Below are 18,156 nucleotides of genomic sequence, written 5' to 3'. Positions count from 1 at the left end.
CACAAGATATGCAGCCTTGAGTTATTGTTTGTAACTCAAAGTAGATTTGGGAAGTAGATTTTAGGTTCCTTATAGAAAGGACCAGATCTGATAACTTTTTATATTTTGATAGCATGATAATATGCCTCTTGCAGGATAGATTCTCACTGACCATTTCATATTCCTCAAGGTAGTTTGATGAAATTTCTGCAAACCTCTGTCTTCTTTAACTTTTAGAAGAAAATCATCTTTCAAAAACAGAAAGCATTTTTCCCCATCCAGGCACTGGATTTCATCTAATGAGAATACTAGCTGTCCATTTAATGGAAAATCACTTATAGGCAGGGTATTCTACTAAGTGCTTTATATATATTATGCCTAAACCTCAAAACAACACCAAGGCTAGTGATATGAATACCATTTCATATATGAATAAATGAGCCTTGGGAAAATTATGCAACTTGGCCAAAGTCACAAGATAATAGCAAGTGGCAGTACTGGGATTTAAAGCCAGACCTAACTCTAAAGTCTTTTCCCCCTGAAGATTCCAGCTGTCTCAGTACAGATGCTACTTCCTCCAGGAAGCTTTCCATAAGGTAATACTTCCCTCTGCAAAGCTGTTTGAGATGTTCTTCCTCTGTGTTTCCATAGCAGTTTATACTCCCTTGTTGGGATACTCTGTTCTGTGATGGGCTGTTTCTCTGCTGCCACCCCACCCCCTGCTTTTGCCTGATGGCTGAATGAGTCCATCTTTCCCAGGAGAACGTCTGTCACTTTTTCTTCTTCCCAGTGCACCATATATAATGTACAGCTACACCCTCAACAATCTAGTGCAGTTGAGAATTCATTATATTTGGGGAGGAAGAATATAGGGAAATGTAATCCATCTCTAAATGTGGAAGGGTGGAGTTGCCTCTCTCCTCTATTACTAAGTGCCTTCTGCTTCCCTCTGTCATGGCATTATTAAACCATTCCATTTTTTAACACTTCACTGTTTTATTAACTGTACTTCTATGAATAATTAATACGTGCAGATGTTCTTATGTTTATTTATCGTGCTTCAGATACCTTGTGTTTCTTGAATCTGAGAATCCATGAGTTTTATAAATTCTAGAAATTTTTCAGCTATTATGCCTCTCCCCAATTTCTCTATTCTCTCCCTGTGGGACTTCTAGTAGACATATGTTGGATCTTCTCATTCTCTTCTCCATATCTCTTACCCTCTCTTTCATCATTTTCAACTCTTTATCCTTCTGTGCTTCATTTTGTGTTACATCCTAAAATCTCTATTTTTTTCTTCAGTAGTATCTGACCTCCTACTTAACTGATTGATAGGCTTTTTAATTTCAATAAATCAGTGGGGAGAGATAGAAATCACTTCTTGTTTTCTTGTAGGCTTTCATGTTTTTAATCATTGTAGACTTTATTGCGTGTTCTATTTCACAATGTTATTTTATGACCCTAAACTCTTGAGCTCTCATCCTCATATTTGTTAACATGGGTGTCCTGAAATTTACTCTTGGAAGCTCATGTTTTTGCAGGGCTAGTTATATAGCCCAGGTTAGGAAACTGGCTTTCCAGGGCCATCATTTTCAACTGCTTTTGTGAGACATTCCAGGCATATCATGAACAGGATTGATTTTTATATTTATTTTTCAGTCAGGGTTTCTTGGCTCTGACCTTTGTTATTCGTATTCCACTCCCAAGAAAGACACAGGCCTAGGGTTTCTAATTCTTAGCTTAAACTTTTCCATCCTCTTCAGAGCACAGGTAAAGATAGACAAGTTTCACTGGGCTGGTTGATAGTTCTTCTAACCTATTTTGTTCTTTGAGGGTGCAACCCTCACTAAATGTTCCTGGTTTTCTGCAGGGGTCCCATAACAAATTCCTGTTTCTCCTTATCCCAAGGCCTTGTCTCCCATGCTACTTGGGTTAAAACCCTAGCCCCTTGGGTTTAACCCAAACTTTTCCCCTGCTGCAACTGCCTTTCCCTCTCCCTCATGAGTTCACATGCTTACCATTCTTTTCTTCAGATACCTCTTTATTTCTGCCAGCTGGGTGTTTTCCTCTCTTTATTGTGGGTCAGTTAAGCACTTAAAGATTTTGTTAAATATTTTATCCAGCATACCTAGGTGTTTGAAGGGTGGGAATTTTCAGCCTGTCATCATTTACCATCTTGCCCAGACCTAGGAATTTACTATAAGTTCATGGTAAAATAATCAAATAATACACAGGGACATATTAGTCTCCTTCCCATCTTAGACCTGTGTACTTCTCAATTCACCTAACTAGATATCATAATCTTTATCCTTCTCTGAGGTATCCTCCTAGAAGCATTTATGTATATTACAGTGTGCATATGTATATACCATACATAAAGATTTATTTATGCTGGTGAGAATATATTTTACCTTCTGCACTGCACTTAGCAATATATTTTGGAGTTCATCATACATTAGTCCACTCAGCTCTGCCTCTTTTCTTGTCATGACTGCATTTATTCCATTAAGTGGATGTACTATAATTCATTTAACAATGTCCCCTATTAGATAATTTTTGTTACTTGGATCTTATAAACTATCCAATAAACATTCCAATACATATAAATTTGCTTGTGTATCACTTAACATAGTTTTCTTTGTTGACCTGTTTCTCTGTTTTTCTCTCTTCTCCCCAACCTAAGATGGTTAATTTTATGTATCAACTTGACTGGGCTAAGGTATACCCAGATGACTGGTAAAACATTATTTTGGGACGTGTCTGTGTGTTTCCAGCAGAGATTAATGTTTGAATCAGCAGACTTCCCTGAGATTGCCCTCACCAATGCAGGTGAGCATCACCCATTACTCTCTCTCTACTTGAGCTGAGATATCCATATTCCCTTGGCTTCAGACATCAGCATTCCTGGCTCTCAGGATTTCAGACTCAGACCAGGTCTTACACCATTGGCTTTCAGTTCTCAGACCTTTACTCCTCGACTGATTTATGCTATTGGTTCTCCAGGTTGCAAACTGTGTATCATGGGACTTCTTGGCTTCTATGACTACAAGAGCCAATTCTGTTAATAAATCTCAAATGTATGTGTATCCTATTGGTTCTGTTTCTCTGGAAAACCCTGGCTGACATATACACCCAGGCCTTGCAGTTAAGGACATTATCAATCATTGGTGATTCTGGCACCTTATGTGGGGCCTGGTGCTGATTCAGCACTTAATTTAGATCTGTTTCATGAATGACGGGGTACTTACCAAAAAGACAAACCAGTGGTTGGACCAGTCCCAACCTTAGGCAGATGTATTTTGATTTCAGTAATAACAACAGCTATTGACTATTCAGTCCTCTGAAGCTATTTACTGAGCACCTCCTCTACTCTAGACATGAACTAATGCAATCTTGACAACAACTCTGTGAGGCCGGAGACATCATCTTACTTTACAGACCAGAGCACTGAGGCACATGTTATTTACATAACTAGCAAGAAGTAGAGGCCACATTTGGGTACAGTTGTGTCTGAAATCAGTGCTTGGCTTCTTGAATAGTGCCTCTTAATTAACATTTGTATTGTCACAAAGGAGGCAGGACTATCTTTCTCCCTCCTTCCTTCCCTCCCTTCTTGCCTTCCTTGCTTCCTTAAATGTCTACTGAGAGCTCACAGTGTTCCAAGCAGGGAGTGATAGTATGATTATTGGTGAAATAATTTCTGCTCTGATGGAACATGCAGTGGAAAGGCAGAGACAGATTAAGAAAAAAAAAAAAGTGTGATGAGTGTCTGGAAGGGGAGATAATGGGGAGGCTTTAGAAGTACATAGCTTGGAGGCTCTTTCCAGGCATAGAGGGTCTCCAACATCCGTGATAAATTGGATGACCCTTGAACCATGAGTGAACTGAGGGAAGATGGACCAGAGGGGTGAAGGAGAAGGGTCTGGCATGTTTCTTGTCTTCTTCCAGGGCTCTCTACAGTGTAATCTTGCTCTTGCAGCCACAGCCAGCTCTCAGGACCTCTGCATACAAAAGCCAGAGAGCCTGTGTCCTGCTTCTGAAAGGTGGCCGAACCCCCCACCCTCACCCCCACCCCACCACCACCACCACCACCACCACCCATCAGCCCTTTCTAATTTTAAAGCAGTAGCTCCCCTGATTGAAATCTCAATTCGGGAACAGGCCTAGGATTGGCCTGTGGCTCGGGATTTTCACCAATAAGCAGAGTGGGAGGTGGAGAGGCGTCCCTTTAAGCAGCAGGGAGGCAGCCTTGGAGAGCTTGAAGCTTCTCTCCCCGGGACCTGAGCGATTATCCTGGACCCTGAGCTGCGCACGGAGCAGCTGCCACAGCCCCGGGAATGTCACCCCCCTTGCGCGGAGCCCCTGCAGGGCCCCCTCTGGCTCCGGGCAGTTGGCGGCCGACGCCCCGCTGGGCTTCCTAGCCGCGGCCGCACCCCAGGTCCCCAGGTCTGCGGCCCCCTCCCCCTCCCCCCCAGTCCCCCGCCGGCGGAGGCGCCGCAGCGGCGAGCAATGCGAGGCTGAGCCTGGTAAGTGGCCCTCCCTTGGCCGGGCGCTCGGAGGGGCGCTGGGGCGCCTGTGCGCCTGGTTTGGCACGGCCCTCCCGGGGAAGGGGGCTTGGCGCTGGGGCACTCACCTCTGGCAGTGATGTGCCTTGCCACAGAGACACCGAGGCCGTCGTGAGCTCTGGGGATGGGGGGGACCTAGGGGTCATTTTGCTCTGCCTGCCAGCTCTTGCGCAGCCACTTTATTAACCAATACTAATAACCAATAATGATATCAGGGGGTGGGGGTATCATCGTGACTGTATGAGGACGATGTGTGTGTGTTTGGGGGGGGACATTTAAACTTCTCCGAACTTGCTGTTTAAACAGTCCTTATTCTCTTACAATTCATTTTCCTCAAATATTTGAAATGTATTTATTGCTCACGACCTACGTATTTATTTGCGTTGCACCATCAAAAAATATTTTCACTGTATTCAGAAATATCGTAAAATAATGAGGGATAGCTCCCCACACTCCTTACTGCTTTCCTTTCTAGAACTTTTTAATATTCTTCCCTTTTCTCCTTTGGTAGATACCCGTAATTTAGCAATTCCGGATTTATGTCTTCTCTCTGAACTGGGAGTAGAGGTAGGGGAGAGATCTCATCTCTTGGCCGCCTTCTAGTTCACACAGAGGAGTCTATAGGAGGAGGAAGGTTTTTTTTTTTTTTTTTTTTTTTTTTTTTTTTTTTGTGGAGTGGGTCAGTTAATTGGAATCCTACTCTTCCAGCTTTTCAAATGCACCCTCAGCTTCTAGGAGTCAGGGCTTGAGGACCGGAATCATGAATATCTGGAGCGTCTGGGCAGCTGTATCTTAGGGAATTTTAAAACCAAAATAATCTATAGGGTTTGGGTGGGGGGGTGGTAAGGTTTATTGAAAGAGACAATTTTAGCTTTCTTCTTCTCTCTCCCTATCTGTCTGTTCACTTGCATATAACCTAAGCAAGAAGTTGGAAGCCTGATGCAAAGGGTCAGGGATTTTTTTTTTTTTTTAAGATGAGGCAGCTGGAAGAAATGCCTTCCAAAATTGGAGCAAAGTCTGATGCATGGATTGCCAAACTCCATTTCTGCCCGTATTAAATTATTTCGACTGTTAGCAGACCTCATTTTGCTGGGCTGGCCTTTATTTTCAGTCGTTGAGGTGGTGTGAATCATTTGTATGCTTTGAGTTCCCTGACTTCTGCAAACAGATGTTTTTATCTGTGCAACTAGTTGAATAATTAGAGAGATGGACATGGGCCTCTACGCACAGAGCGGACAAACACTGCTTGGGGAGGATTTGGGCATTTCCTTTTCAAATCGTCAATTGCCAAATCTTCCCAGCCGTTGGGCAATTCAGATAAAGGTGTCAAGTGAGCTGAGCAGTGAAGAATTTATATGTGCAGCTAATTCTGCTCGTCCTACAATAAAACATCTTCCCATGGGGCCAGAAAGTCGGGGGAAGGGAGGCTTATAAAAATGATCCTGTGTTCTTAGTCACTGACTACCCAGCTCTCCCTGGATTTCTGAGAACCTGCCAGGAGAAACTGTTGACTGAATGGAAGTTTCAAGAAATGCAGAACAGAAATCAGTACAAGCCCTCCTCGAGTGACTTTTATTTCTGTTTGGAGGAAAGGAACACTTTGTTAGAATAACAAATCGTGGCTGCTTTTCAAGAGCAGAAAATGGTTCTCGTTCCGAAGGCAGATTCGTTTTAAGAGTGTGAATCATTTGGTTTAGGTTTTTTCTTTTTTCTTAACCCCCCCCCCCCCCCGCCTTTTGCAGTGAAGGCTTGGAGATGATTAAACGTCCTGTCTGCAGGAAATTACCAGGAGATTTGAGTATTTTCCTGAATCAGCCTCAGATGGTACACAGCTTTGGGTGTAATACAAGAAAGCTCTGTTACCAGGCAATCTTTCTGCAGTGATAACCTCAACTCCCAGTCTTTCAAGCTTCTCCATCAACAAGCCTTTTATTTTTTATTTTTGGGGTTGTGCTTTCATTTAAGAAACTGAAATAACTCTCTCATTCCCTTCATGAGCTTTTTAAGATGGAACTTATTTTTGAGACAGTTTTATCGAGCACACTTCCCCACTGGCCTCCTCCCACTAGCCTCAGCAGGAAAAGCTCTTGGCTGCTTTTCCCCAGATTTCCTATAAGCCGGGATTGGTATCCTTAGGGACACAGATGTCTCAAGGAAGGAGATGTGCCAGGGTTGGAGCTAGTGCTCACCAATTTGGTAGTGACATTTATGTCTGTGTAGAGCTGTATACAGAGAAGGCAAAGTCGTTCTGTGTTGAGTTTACCATAAAGTGCTTCGTGCATCAGCAGTGTGGAGAATGGGCAATTAAAAGACTGTAAGAGATAACCAAGGGACACAACGTGCTGCTTTGTCAAGTTGTGATAATAGAGATCTGCAGTTTTTAATAATTTGGAAAACCAAGTCTCAGAGATGCTGTGCTCCCCAGGCCATTTTTCTTAATCTTTCCTTAAAGGCACCCCCATCACATTAAGCACTTCCTAGCCACATCATCAAATAGGAGAGCTTTGGGTGAATATAAGCTCAGTGCACTATTCCAATGTCAATGAGAGGAAGCAGAGGGAGTAATTTTTTTTTTTTTTTTTTTTTTTTTTAGCTTCTGGAGCACAGAATGGTAATCCTGGTTGAATAAAATGAAACTTTATGAAAATTGTAGCAAGAGTTTAAATGCAATGTTGAAAAAAATGTTTCTCTGCTATTTTTTATTTTCTCAAAATCTAAATGGCAAGGGATTCTTTTTCAGGATACTTAGCATTTGATTACCATGCAGTTGTTTTGGTGACGTTCTTTTTCATATCCTGCTGCTCTGCGTGACAAGCAGGAGAAGATGCGGGTTTCTTTGCAGAGATGGTATCTGGACATTTTCCAGAACAATGGAAGGTGTAGGGGCGGTGGAGGAAACAGACAGACACAGGTACTGTGGGACTCAGTGTCTGGGAAAACTCATGAATGATTTCACTGCAAATTTAGCCTACAGGCCTTTGAGAATTGCTTCATATTTGACTTTTACCAGGCAGCCTGTGTATAGAAATCATGGTACCCATCACAGGGGGCTCTCTTCTCACAAACCATCTTCCAGAAGATGCCAAACCACAGGGAGTGTGTACGTGACATTGCTTATCACATCTTTGAAAATTTGCTTCATGCCATTTTTTCTTAAACCGACCACCCAAACAAAAACTATGACTACTTGATTTGCTGGGAACATTTGCAGAAGGTTACTTTGCATTCACTTGGACTGCTATAATTATGCACTTTAATTTTTTCAGTCATCAGGGTTTTGTTCAGGCTCCTGAGGATGAGCAAATATCTGTTGAGTTGGATTTCAAACAATTCCATTTTTTTTTTAAAGATTGATTTATTTATTTTAGAGAGAACGTTTGGCAGGGGGGGACAGAGGAAGAGAGAGAATCTCAGACTTCTTGCTGAACATGGAGCTTTACTCAGAGCTGGATCCTGACCCTGAGATCATGACCTGAGTCGAAATCAAGAGTCAGATGCTTAACTGACTACCTCATCTATGCTCCCCTCAAACAGTTCCATTTTTGAGCAGTTGGCTGTCTAGCCAGGAGTAAAGGTCTCATATATGCATACTGCAAGTGATCATAAACAGAATGACAACGATTAACTTACTTTTTGTCAAGCACAGACTAAATGTGTTCTCAACCTTTCTTAGACTTCATTATACATAAGAATATCCTTCTGAGAGTCTGTTTCAGTAAATCTGTGATGTGACCTGGAAATTTGCATTTTAAGAAGCATCTCAGGAGGGACCTTGGATTCTCTTTTGAAACACACTTTGCTTTTTTGTTCATTATCATTCAGAATCCCCGCAATAACCCCAGTAGATGCTATTGTCATCCCTATTTCACAGATAAGGAAGAGTAGGCTTAGAAAGGTTCAGCCACTCCCTGGGGTCACACAGCTACTAAGTGGCCACGCTGGGGACCTGAATCCGTAACTGTCCAACTCCAGGTCCATATGCTCAAGCCCATGCCCTGGGTGATTAGGAGATCTTATCTTTACCACTTGGACCTAGTGACCCTCCTTTACCAACTTTCTCTGCTAAAGGCCCCTTCTCTATGACACTGGCATCTGGGGGATGCTAGTCCCCAGGGACCCCTTTTATGTAGTCTGCCCCAGCAGAATTTAGGAAGGACTGAATAGGGGTGTAGGCATTCAGGTTAATACTTAAGGAGTATCCAGCTAATTTCCCCTGAGTTCTCTAACTGCTGAGCCAAGATAAGTCAAGATCCGATTAATTTATTTATGAGGTGCTTTTTAGTCCTCCAGCTTTTGGAATCTTTAAAGCAGCTCTGTCCCCTTCACTGGGCCCGTTCACAACTCCCAGGGCCACTTCCTGTCTTCTCTGCCTACGCTTCCACAGATTCCTCCTGCATGAACCCTCATGGTTCCCGTGACCAAGGAGGTAGAAGCTCTTTCCTGATGCCCATAACCTGAGCCCACCTGAAGCCCTGCTTTTCTCTCAATCTTCTGTATAAACTGCCCCCAATCTGGGGAGGTTCCCGAAGAAAACAAACACAAAGGGAATATTGTGAAGAAGAGAAGCAGAGATGAGGAGTCTCATTTAGACCTCTCGCCTGATTCCCCCTTGGCCTGACCTGATTTCCCTTGCCTCTGGGCACATGGACTGGTGCTGATTTATCTTGCTTAATTGCTGCAAGATTGTGATATAGGACAAACCACTTAACCTCATGAGCTTTGCCTCCATTATCTGTACAATGGAATGTTCATGTCAACCCTGTCTCCTCTGGGTACAAGTGACGTAACGACCGTGGAAGCACTTTGGGCTTTGTTCAAACACATTCTGAAGGTGTGCTTCTGTTGCCTTCAAGCAAGTGATAGTTTTCATTCTGCGTTCCAGGGAGCACCTGTTGGCAAGTTGCTCTTCCAGACAAGAAGGCAAAAAATGGTTCCACGTATATTTGCAAAATGTGACATCCTGCATCTTTTTTTTTTTTTGAGGAATCACAATTTGTGCTAGTATATTAAAGCGCTGAAGGAGAGAAACCTGTTTGGCTCTGCATGTTCCTTGTTAAAGGGGATCCCAGAACCCCTTGGCAGTGTCATCCATGACTATGCTGCACAACATAGCTGGGGGAGCTGCTGTGCTTCAAACTGGCAGCTACTGCTTACTAGTGGTGTGCCTTTAGACAAGTCACCCGTATCTCTGAATCTCTGTTTCCTCCTCTCTGAAATGGGAATAATCATGATACCCACCCCACAGAATTTTAAATAAAGTTGTGTACTTTAGGAGACTGCCTTCCACCTGTCAGAAACATTCCTCTGAGCCCTCTGGGAATGTCATTCCTTCTTTCTGGTTTGCTCGCTTGCTCTAAGCTTGTGAGAGCTTAGACACAAATGTGTCCCATTTGTCCTATTTTCCTTTCTTTATTCTCCTCCACTAGTTCTTTATAAGTTGAACTATTCTAGTCCTCTCTCTCTCTCTCTGTTCTTCTGTTGCTCATTTTTTGTTTGCTTGCTGACATCCGTCTCTGGCTGCATGTTGTCACATGCTGATGACTCCCAGATTGACGTATTCAACCTGGACCCCTCTCCTGAGCTCCAGACTTGCATACACACATCTCTTCTTAGTGTCTTTATTAGATATTAAACAGGCTTCTCACTTCATGTGTCAAAGTACAACCCTAAATTTATTCCTCTGCCCGAGTCTTTACCCGGTCAGCAAATGGACACCCCCACTCCTACCTCCCTGCCACCCAGTTGCTGAGCTACAAATTTTTGGCATCTTTCTCTTTTCCACACACTCCCTTGTCTGGTCCGGTGGGAATAAGTCCTTGCAGCTCTACCTCAAAAATATACTCCAAATGGGACATGGGGAAGGAAGAGGGAGGACTGCTTAGAGAGGGGCTTCAGGTAACTTCCTGGTGTTCTGCAGGTGCTTATATCTTGGTTAGTGTGTGTGAGTTTCACGGGTCTAGGCAGTTGTCAAAATGGATCAGACTCTCCATGTAAAATACACGTTTTGCTGTATGTAAATTATACCTCAATAAAAAATATGATCGAAAAGATATATATCCCAAATGGCACCACTGCTTCCTGTCTCCACAGGCACGACTTTAGAATGCCACCATCCTGCCTCACTTTGATTTTCAGCCACCTTCCCAAATACCTAGTGTTTCTAAAGCTTAAATCTGATTCTCCCACTCCCTTAACAGCACCTTCTGATAGCTTCCTATTCCTATAAGGACAAACTCTACACATATTACCATGAGCTACGAGACCACCCGCTCCTACTCTGACAACACCAGCACAAACCTTTCTATGTAAGGAGATCTTCCTCCCCAACCTCTGGTACCTGTACTCCAGTCATACCAACCCTTTAACACCCAAGCTCCTGCCTGCCTCTGGGCCTTTGTACCTGCTATTCCCTTTGCTCAGAATGTTCTAGGACTTTGTTGGGCTGGCAGCTTCTCATCACTGACCTTCTTAGCTTAAATGTCATTCTACCAGGAGGACTCCCTACCTGGCTTTGCCTCCCCCACCCCCAACATATATACACTACATTTTTCTTTGCCACATCACTTTATTAATTTTTGTTCAAAGCACTTCTCAAGATAGAAGTGCTTGTTTTTTGAGTTAATGACTGTCTGCCTCTCCCTCCTGAAGTGCAAGGAGCATGTCATTCAGTTCCCATCTTCCATGCACAGAACTACCACCCAGCAGGGACCCACTATGTTGAATGCCCGTCACCTACCTCAGTGTTTGATGCAGCAACTGCAAGAAAATTGTTGCTTAATAAACAGTTTTAAAGTTCTGTTTTATTGCTCTTCTTTCTCTTTTTCTCATCTCCCTCTTCCTTGGGGATGGGAAGACTAATGTGCTTTGTGACCCCACTAAATCCACATTTTTAATGTTTCTGACCCTCTGTTTGTTTTGTTTTGTTTAATTATAAAACAAGGTCAGTGATAGCTGCCCCTTGTAGGGGTCTATAAACTCTTTGGAGGAAGGTGTTATCACAGTAGGGGTGAGGCATTAGTGGTTTATCACCTTTTTAAAATTGTCCCCACAGCTAATGGTTTTCTTTGAAGACCCTGAGCCTCTGAGCTCTCCTGCTGAGGAAATCTTACCAGATCAGCTGCTGCTCTGGGAACATTACTTGAGATGCAAAGATTTTTAAGATTCACTGAAACTCCCACACATGGCCTTGGAACTCAGAGAGCAGTAAACATGTACATATTTTAACCTGTTGGAGAAAATGTTACCCACAGAACAAAGGTGAACTGGATGTATAGTGCCCCAGACTTCCTCCCCTCCCTACTCATAAAGGCTCTCACCCAACATCATTACTAGAATACCCATTTAAAAATCAGAGCAAAGGATTGTATATTCTAGAAATGGGTAAAAGTCATCTAGTATTGGTGAGGAAGAGACTGTCCTTCCCTGGGTAGGAAGAGAATGATACTGACATATCTGAAAACCTACAGGCCAGGGTTTATTTAGACTGTTCATCCAGTCACTAGAACAGGAAAAATGCAGAGGGTTTATTTGCTTGGAGCTCTGGTTGGAAGCATTAAAGGGCCCTTTCAGAGCTCAGGGGGCAGTGCTGTGATTGATGAGCAGTGTCTGCTGTGGGCAAGGATCATCTTTGGTCTTGTCCATAAAGAATGAGATTGTTAGATTGGGAAGGGCCCAAGGAGATTGCCCAGTCCAACTCTTGACCTGGTAACTACTAAGCCGTGTTTGGGGGGCTTTAGAAAAATAATCATGAGCTTGGCAAAGTAATAACCCTTAACTTTTTAGGCCTTTGTTTCCCTCATGAGTCACATCAGTTCATTCAGCATGGCGCACTACAGCATTTCCTGGGGATGTTTGGGATCCCAGTTAAGTTTGGGAAATTCTGCATTACTATATTCCTTCTGAAACACACATAAGGCAGAGTAAACATAGAAGTTCAACTATAAAGAAACCGATCTAACAACGTTTCCCAAATCTGTGTGATCCCAGGATACTTTTCAGGGACACCTGTTGCCATCTTGTTGAACACCCTCTTTGGATGATGCCATATGATGTTTAGGAAGTGGCGAGTGTATTAGTTTCCAAGGGCTGTGTATTCCAAGTGTCATCAAGTTGGAACTGTTAAGCAACAGAAATGTATTCTTTCACAGTTTTGGAGGCCAGAGGCTTAAAAATGAAGGTGACACCAGGGCCACACTCCCTTCAGAAGCTCCCTCCTTGCCAGTTCACTGGAACTGGTGCCTGCTGGCAATCCTTGGTGTTTCTTGGTTCGTAGGTGTATCATTTCCAGTATCTGCCTCATCTTCACATGGCCTTCTTTCTCTGTGTTTCTTAAATCTCCCTTGGCCTTCTAAGTTCATTTACAATGACTTTTAGGCTCACCCAGATAATCCAGAATAATCTCATTTCAAAATCCATAATTTTAATTTTATCTGCAGAGACCCTTTTCTATATAAGAGAACATTCACAGATTCCAAGATTTAGGACATGGACACATCTTCAGAGGATCATTTTTCAACCTCACACAAGGACATTGACTCAAGAATCAGGAGACCTGGGTGAAGTCCTTGTTTTGCCAAGAGCTCCACCCACCACAGCTACACAGGGTAGCAGTTGGAAAGCTTAAATTAGGAGACAGGGCCCATTTCCTTACCCTCAAAACCTCAGTCCCCTCAACTATTAAATGGGATGTAATTGTACCTATTTCAAAGGATTATCATAATAGTTTTCGTAGTGTGCTTAGCACAGGTGAGTACTAAGTATTAGCTTGTTACTATAATTACGGGTTTTTACTGTTGCTGCTGCTCCTACCACTCTTACCATGTTCCTTCTCTTTGGACTTTATTGTTAAATGAAGTGATAAGGTCTGCTTCATCACACCAGATATCCAGGTCCTTTTAGAACTAGTGGATGGTTCTGGATCTCTCAAAGGCCTTATTATATTTATAAAATCTTTTCATGGAAGTATACTATACATAAAGGAAAGTGAACATAAGTGATCAGCTCAGGGAGATTTTATAAACTGACCCCACCCATGTCACTAGCACACAGATCAAGAATCAGACATCACCCGTGTCCCAGAGCCCTTTCTGTGTCCCCTTCTTTGGGCTTTTTACACTAACGATTATCCTTACTTCTAGCATCATAGAGTCTTCCTGTTTTTAGAGCTTACATGAATAGAATCGCACAATAGGTACTCTTTTGTATTTGACTTTCACTCAATGTTTTGTTTGTGAGATTCAATCATTTTGTTGTGTATAGTTACAGATCTTTAATTTTAATTGTTTAGTATTCCATTCTTTAATGAACCACAATGTATCCATTCAATTGTTGATGGGTGTTTGGTTAGTTTCTTGTTAGAGGCTATTACAAAGAGTACTGTTTTGATCATTCTAGTATGTATCTTGGGGAATATACAATGCTCAAACAAAATCCACAATATTTTAAGTCAAGAACTCTTTTTTTCCCATATAGCCCATTTAAGATGCTCTGCAACATGGAAAGCATCTCGTAACCAAGGGTCATGGCTACTTTGAAGGAATCATTCTCCTTCCCTCATCACCGCCTTCCTAAACTGTTGGCTAATGCTACATTTCCATAATGGTTGAAATCTATTTGAAGTACCACACTTTGCAGAATACTGTTCCCTTGGACTGCCTTCCAGTGGGCTGGGACCAGATGTGGTCATTCAGAGTAGTCAACACCCAGCCAGGGACACAGCTCCACCTCCTGGCACCCTACTCAGTGCCACCGCATTCATTTACTCATGTCCCCACTGCCAGTGGGAAGTCCACCCTTTCTTCCCTGACTGCCTTAAGGAGAGTTGAGATGGGCCACAGATGTCCCCTTCCTTCTTCATCTGCGGCCTCCCCTGAAGTAATCCTACACACTCATCTCATAATCTGAAGCCTTGCATTTGGAACAACCCAAACTGTCTTATAGATTAGAGCGTGTCCGACTGAAGGCTGGGGGCAGAAGGGTGGAGGAGTTGGCACAGACTGGTAGTGTGATGTGGGCATGAGCCAGAAACTTGGCACCATTGCTGACAAAGGTTGGGAGCTGCTGGTTTAACTCAGCCATATAATTTTCCTTTTGTTGGGGAAGGTTGGAACTCATACTTCAACTGTTCCTGGTATTACGTGCATGAGAGATTCATTCCTAGATCCCTGAATTGAGTTTGGTCATGGGTGAAGCATTACCACCATATGGTGAATGGTAGGATCCATTGGAGGCTTGGCCTGGGGTTCTATTCATTTGTGCCAGATTACGCATGTCAAATCTGGAATTCACTGGGGAAATAGAAGATGGTTATCAGGCCCAGTTACCAAAATATTTAGAGAGATTTAAATGAAATTAGGCTTGTCTTGTCCTTTTGTCTTCTTCATTTTGTCCCTTTTTTTGATAGGTGGCCTTAAAATATATCTATGATGGCTGGAGTGGGGAGGGAGGCATGGGAAACAATACATTGTGTCTTTGTTATGCTCTTGTGTTTATTTTGTATTCCCTGACGACCAAGAAGTGGCAGAGAAGTGGGGCTATTTAGGAAGGGTGAGGTTGACTCTCGGAGATTTCTTATCTGTTAAACTCAACAAAAAATTAAACCATACTTTCTAGAGGATTATAATCTCTCGCAAAAATGAGCAAATAATTGAGCAACTTCTATGTCATCTTCCTTTGGAGATTTAATTATAATAATAGCTGTCATTTATTAAGCCTTTTTTATAAGACCAGCAGTGTCATGGGTCTCTGTCATGAGTCAACAGACTTTTTTTTTTTTGTAAAGGGCCAGACAGTAAAAATTTATATTTTGCAAGTAAAGAGGTAAAATTGTGGACAGTATGTAGGTATTTACATGATGATAGGACAGATTTCCACAAAATTTTTATTTAATTCACAATGTAAGGATAATAATTGGGCATAATGTTTTCACAATACAGGTTGGCTAATGAGAAGAATGGAATTATTTTTTGAGGAGGTGGAAATTCACATTACTGTTCCCTATCATGAAATTGATTGCAAATGTTTATCTCAGAAAAATCTCTTTTTACTCATGGGCCAGGTGGTGGGCTGGATTGGGTCTGTAGGCCACAGTTTAATTTACATTGTTGCTGAGCTTTACGTATCAGTAATGATTAAGTTGGGCTGCATAGGACAGGGAAAAACTCAACAGTGGCATAAATGTGTTATCATTTATTTCTCTCTCTTTCTTCTAAAAGAAGTTTAGAGGTGACTGTGAGGGCTGACCTGGCAGCTTCACTATGTCATAGTGACCTAGGTTTATTTTTTCTGCCCTGCCAATCTCAGCATATGGCTTGTCCTCAAAATTACACCCCCCCCCCCCCCCCCGTCCCAGCTACTTCTGTCATATTTGCATCTCAGGAAACAAGAATAAAGAGGGGAAGAAATGCATAGCTTCTCTTTTTTAAGGAATCTTCTTGAAGTGCCCCCTAATCCTACCATGTCTCATTGACCATGGTCACATGGTCACACATCTCTGCAGAAAGGATTATCTACTCCTCTTGTTCATATGTTTACAGAATGGTTGGAATCCTAACTCCTGAGGGGGCAGGAGAGATGTTAGGATCAGGAACTAGAGTTTTCTGCCATGTGTACCAAGGGCAGGAGGAGAGCCTTGACAAGAGTGCCACCTTCTTCAAGGGCATGAGGTAGCAGACTGGGATTTGAACCAGGTCTTCCCAACTCCAGAGTCTTCTGTCCCTCTCCCCAAGTCTACCCTTAAGCATTGTGGGGAGGTCCACATGCATAACATTAGGAATGAGGTGATGAGTGATCTGTATCCTTGATCCTTCCAAAGATGTTCCCAAAGTACCTATAAGGAAGGATGATGACCATCATCCTTCAGTGGAGAGCCCAGTGAAGGCTGGACCAGGGCACATGGCTGTGCCCTTCTACTTCCCCCCCAAACATTAATGCAAATCTTAAGATCCTACCAAACCTTTTCTGCAGTCACATAGAAGTAAATACAGTCACCATCAAGCTCAGACATGCAGAGAGAAAGCTGATAGGCCTTATCATAAGCCCACTTACCTGCCAAGCTTCATGGAAGCAAGGACATAGGAACAAGGACACAGTGACTGTGCATGTGGACTTCTAAAGTGACTCTACTCACTACTATGGTTTGGCATTTAGCCAACTAGGCTCAGTTGGGGAAAAGTCAGTATGAGACCTCAGATTCCTTCTGCTTGCTATGTATATAAGATACTTCTACATATTCCATGGATGTGGATGCAATCTGAAACCTCACTTCCATGTGTATGTCTGTGTGTGTGTGTGTGTGTGTGTGTGTGTGTATGAGTAATGTATAAATATAGATATAGGTACAGATGTCCAGCTATTAGAACATTTGAGTACTTGCTAAATACCAAATCATTTAATTCCCATAATCCCACAGTAGCCCTTTGGGGTATCATCATCCTCACCATGTTAAAGACAAGTCAGTACCGTGCTAAAGGGGTAAGTAACTTGTCCAAGGCCACAGGGCTGGACATGGCAAACCCAGGCAGTTGGACTCAGTCTTTACTTTCACCTCTACTACTTTTGACTGTAATACTTAAGTTACCCTGTAAGCTAAAAGCTGCAATAGCATTTTCAACAAAGCACATGAGATTACCACAGTGGGAATGATTAATTTTGACTTGGGGAGAGAAACAGGCAAAGCTTTCAAGAGGAGGGGACATTTGAGCTGGACTTAAACGTTTGAGTAGGGTCATGTGGGTGGAAAGCATGAAATCCACTGAAACAGATGATTATTGGTCAAAGAAGTTACACAATCCTCTATTATAATAACAAATAACTAGCCCTGACCAGTGAGGAGGTGAGAAGTGGATTCAGGGGCCCCGTCTTTTTGTTCACCTCCCTCTGAATATTCCCATCCCTATAAAAATAGCTGATCCCTATTCCTGAGGTGGCTTCTTTTCTCCAGCTCAGTCTTGTCTGCCACTTTGGGAACCAGGAGCAAAGCTTCTTGCCAGGAGACAATTTGCACCAAATTTCGATGGCCTGGTCTTGAATGGTTTGTTCCTCTTTCTACTGTATTCAGGACTTTGGTTTGTCTAAACTGGGCTCTATGTGATAATGTAAAGGAATAAAGCTCATAAATAAAAGAGGAGGTGGAAGTAGGTTTTAGTAATGAGGCTCCTGCTTGATCGCATCAGCAAGCTAAGGAAAGAGCCATTAAATATTTATTGAATTGTTGCATTAACATTTGTACTGTGCCTGCTGTGGGCACTAAAACTCTCTGGAGAGTCCAGTCATCTGCCACCAAACAGGGAAGGGAACCGTGGCTGAGCTGAAACCTACACCTCAATTATTACAGACCTCCATCTATCCGAGGGGCCCACAGAGACTGCATTAATAATCGCCAGTTGCTCCAGGAGACTTTGTTGAAGTTTAAGACAGTGAGACAGTGCACAGGCGTTGATGGAGCATCAGCAGGCGCCCTACCTTGAAACGCCTCTCAGGAGATCAGCCAGCAGGTCCCATGCACATTCCAAGCTGCCCTTTGATTTTTTCCAAGGCCACTGTTTTTAAAGAGTTTTGTTTATGATTAGTTTAATTATGATAAACCATGGTTAAAATGTAGACCCTTGGCTCT

General features: G+C 42.8%; 1 protein-coding gene across 2 annotated transcripts in view; it reads left to right on the top strand.

Moving 5' to 3' along the window:
• PRICKLE2 (prickle planar cell polarity protein 2) overlaps positions 1-18,156 on the top strand; it is a 321,321-nt gene that overhangs the window by 159,380 nt on the left and 143,785 nt on the right. The window contains exon 1 of one of the 2 annotated variants that reach the window (XM_041760925.1): positions 4,196-4,505. The exons of the other annotated variant lie outside the window; for it this stretch is intronic. The gene's annotated coding sequence lies outside the window, so the exon portion shown is untranslated. Of the gene's footprint in view, positions 1-4,195; positions 4,506-18,156 lie in introns of those variants that run through there. 2 annotated transcript variants of the gene reach the window in all.

Source organism: Vulpes lagopus, chromosome 7, assembly GCF_018345385.1.
Source record: "Vulpes lagopus strain Blue_001 chromosome 7, ASM1834538v1, whole genome shotgun sequence".
Lineage (NCBI taxonomy): Eukaryota > Metazoa > Chordata > Mammalia > Carnivora > Canidae > Vulpes > Vulpes lagopus.
Note: the sequence above shows the minus strand (reverse complement) of the source record. Positions and strands in the feature narration are given on the sequence as shown.